Here is a 4,335-nt window from a genome sequence, read left to right on the forward strand (position 1 = left end):
GGGCAGCAGGATCAGTGGCCAACCCAGGGAGTTGGGAGGGAAGAGGTTATAGGGGAGAGGAAGCCCCAATTGGGCCCAGACTAACCTCTGGCCAATAGCTGGCAGAAGAGGACAAGGGCTGAGCTGAAACTTGGGAATGTTTTGCAGGATAGTCGGATCTCACTGGAAAATGGAACTTTCCAGCTATGGCTTCTTTCTTTAGCAGAGGCCCGGATATAGGGGTCAATGAGCCTATGTCTTTTTAAATATATCAGTTCTGCTTTACCCTTGGATTCTGGTGTAGTTGGAGTAAAAATAATATGGAACACTTTACGAATTTGTGTTTTTCCCGTGTGCAGGTGCCATGCTAATCCTATCTGTATCGTTCCAATTTTAGTTTATTTGCTGCTGAGGCTAGCACAGCAATGCCTATTTTCAAGCTTAGATGTGTTTCTCATATGCATCAGAAGTATGGGCTCTGTCTTTTTATCCATTCTACTATCCTGTGTTTTTTATAGTTGAGTCAAGACCATTATAGTTGAGTTTGAATTAGGACCATTGATTGTTGATGCTTGTTTGTTTTAGGTTTATTGTTGTCAGTAGAATTGTGAATGTATATGTCCTGTTTTACCCTTGGTTTCTTGTTTAGTTAGATTATCTGTTGCTTACATCTTTGTGGGCATAATTAACTTCCTTGGGTTGGAGTTTACCTTTCAATACTTTCGGTAGGGCTGAATTTGTAGATAAGTATTGGGAAAATCTGGCTTCTTCATTAAATATATTGTTTTCTCCAACTATAGTGATTGAGAGTTTTGCTGGTTATAGTAGCCCGGGCTGGTATTATTCCTATCTAAGTACTTGTAGAATATCTACCCAAGACCATCTAGCCATGAGTGCTTGCATGGATAATTGAGGTCTAATTTGGATATGTCTGCCTTTATATTTACCTGTCCTTTTCCTTCGCTTATCTTAATATTCTTTCTTAATTCTGCATACTATGTGCTCTGATTATTATATGTTGAGGGGTCTATTTTATTTGGTCCAACCTTTTTGGTGTTCGGTATACTTCTTGTACTTTCATGCGCATTCTTTGGTTTGTGTTCCACAGCAACCATGACCCTAATGACTATTCAGATATTTATATTAATTATAATAGTATTGGACAATGACTATGGCTTCTCATTGGCAAGCTCTTTCTTAATTACTAATCTAATATATTAATATTTGCATTTACACATTTTTTTCTTACTGGAGAGAGATCCAGTTTCCTTCTATTCCTATGGTGTCCTACATGCCAACTGCTATCTCCATAAAACTCCCAGAATCTTCTTATATGCTTCTACATTCCCCATTGTTATTTAAACAACAAATAATAAAAATATATTACAGAAGTCTTCTCCATCATGTTCTCATTTTTGTCTTAATAAAATGAATGTTTATCCCATTAACGTAGTCAAATTTTATGTAACACAACACTTATCATGTAAGAACTGTGGTTAGAATATTTAGTTCATTTGTCAAGATTTAAGAAAATATTCTATCATTGATCTTATCTTTGTAATTGTACAGTCTTATACATAAAGTTTTTCATAACTAAGAAAATTATAATCATAATAATCTGTCTTGAACTCCATCAAATAAAACAGAATGGTAACTGATAAACTATAGAACTGATGGAGACATCTTGCTGTCTAGATTGGTAACAAAATGTTTTTTTTTTCTTTCTTGTAATTTTGGGGCATCCATTTTCAGCCTAAAGGCCTACTGTGTCTAGTTGACTTCTCAGCAAATCAGGAAATTTGAAGGTGTCCATCTTTTTTGACAGAATGTTCTTCAAATTTCCATTTCCTACATAATGTCTGACACACTTGTCCATAAAGCTGGTACCTTGCAACAATGCCTAATAATGTTTCAGCAGTCACTTTCCTCTGATGACTGCATTTTCAGTTCATAAATATACAGTCAACCAGAATAGGCAAGAACATTTTCTTATCCAAATGTCTATTCCTGCCATGTTCATGGCAAACTCAATAACAATATTCTTGGGGATCCATCTTCCTTTCTGAGCAGTTCAGTCTCACTGTTATGAAAAATATTAACCATTGTAAATGCCATATTCTGTAAGTCTTTGACAGATTTGACTAACAAAATCAGAAATGAAAAGGGGTTCATAATAATTGACACTAAGGAACTCCAGAGAATTTTCAGTTCAGATTTTGAAAACATGTACTCCACAAAATTCAAAAATAATAAGAAAATTGACATATTTCTGGATAACTATAACTAACAAAGTTAATTTGAGTACAGATAAGTAACTTCAATAGACCTGTAACCCACAATGAAATAGAAGCAGTCATCAAAAGACTCATAACAAAAAAAGCACAGAGCCAGATGGCTTCAGTGCAGAATTTTAACAGACGAGCTAATACCAATACTCCTCAAGTTGTTCTACATAAAAGAAACAGAATGTTCATTATCAAACACTTTTTATGAGGCTACAATTACCTTGGTACACAAGAAATGAAAAGACACATAGATTTCTATCTATTTCTATACACAAAACTGTAATTCAAATGAATGAGAGACCTATGTTAAAATCCAGACGTACTGAATATCATAGTAAAGAAAATCGTAAATTGCTTTGAACACATTGGCACAAAAAAAAAAAAAAAAAAAAAAAAAAAAAAAAAAACAAAACAAAAAAAACAGTTCCTATTTATAACATCAATAGTACAGACACTGAAAGCAATAGTCAACAAATGTAACCTCCTAAAACATAGGAGCTTCTTTAAGGCTGTGAACATTGTGAATATAATATATAGAGAGTGTACAAAATGGGAAAAGTATTAAGTAACCCCACATGTGGCAAAACAATGACATCATGAAATGTGCAGCCAAATAGAACTAGAAAAGGCACTCCTTCTTTGGGAGCACATTCCACATGGAGGGATACTCCCTTTATCTACAGGCAGGAGAGAACGCCTAGTACCTACTCCAAATGACTGGAGAGATTTAGATGACCCTTCTTCAAGGCATCACCCTACATGTGGAGTGGGGGGATAGGAGGAGATGCTGGTCAGGGGAGCATAGGAGGGTGGAAAAATGGAAAAGAGGGAGGGAGGGAGCATGTATTAGAAGAAGGGAGGGGGAGGAAATTAGGTTCTATATAGAAAGTAAAAATAAAAAATAAAAGAGAAGACCCTGCTGAGAGATTTATAGAAGAAACAGAGAGTAGATCATGACATATATTCACTTATAAAGGGATATTAGTTGTAAAGTAAAACAATGGTAACTAGTGTATAAGGGTGATTTTACTTAAGACTCTTGCAGAAAGTGTAGTTCATGCCTAAACTGGCCATGTCTTGTAATTAGGTGTTGACTACCCTAATTGTAGAAAAAATACCTGTATCAAATCATTGATGAAGTAGATACAGATATCTACAGCCAAGCACTTGGCATAATAATTAGTTACCATCAAGAATCCAATGTGAAGAACAACATAATTAAACATTGAATGTGTAGACATCAAACTTGTATTCAAGCCTCTATTTCAAGTCTACATGAGGAGAAAGTAGTCAATTTTTCCTACATATACACCATCTGGCACTATTTTGTTAATAAACTGAAAGACACTTGTAAATGTGACATATATGTGTTGGTAATACCTAACACATTGAACAGTATTTAATTGTGGTAAAGTCAAGACCACTGTTGTTACCCACACATGACACTATGATTGTAGCTAAGAAAGAAACTGAGATTAAATAGAACATAGGCAGATAAATAAAAAGCTATTATTATTCTGCTTTATAAACATTGCATTATATTAAAGTTTTTTTTTATATACATAGGTTTATTTATAACAACCGTCACTCTCAAAGCTGAATGTGGAGGTTTTGGAGAACTAAGCCAAAAGAATTAAATAAAAACACTAATGATAATAAACATACCAATGAATAATTGATTTTGACAAAGATGTTAAAAGAATACAGTGGAAAAAAGAAAGAATCTTCAAGAAATAGTGATAGTATAACTGGATACTGACATGTAGAAAATTTCAAATAGATTCATATGTACAACCATGTTCAAATCATGTCTAATTGCATCAAAGAACTCGGCATGCATCCAGTAACACTGAATTTTTTAAAGCAAGTGACGGATGTACCATTGAACACATGGGTGATAGATCCCACTTCTTGGCCCAGACACCAGTCACAAAACACTGAAATTCACAATTAACAAGGAGACATTCTAGAGCTGAGATACTTCTCTAAGTCTTATACACAATTATAACAGCAATTTTTAGGCATCACTTCAAGTGAGGATATAAGATAATCTGAATGCAGATATTTTTTA

The 4,335-nt window shown here is 34.3% G+C and overlaps 1 non-coding gene across 1 annotated transcript; it reads right to left on the bottom strand.

Annotated features, from left to right (window-relative positions):
* Positions 1-293: 293 nt before the first annotated feature.
* On the bottom strand, positions 294-400 carry LOC127217050 (U6 spliceosomal RNA). The gene has a single exon (XR_007834061.1). It is a non-coding gene; the product is annotated as a U6 spliceosomal RNA (small nuclear RNA).
* Between the last annotated feature and the right edge of the window lie 3,935 nt (positions 401-4,335).

Source organism: Phodopus roborovskii, unplaced genomic scaffold (assembly GCF_943737965.1).
Source record: "Phodopus roborovskii unplaced genomic scaffold, PHOROB, whole genome shotgun sequence".
Lineage (NCBI taxonomy): Eukaryota > Metazoa > Chordata > Mammalia > Rodentia > Cricetidae > Phodopus > Phodopus roborovskii.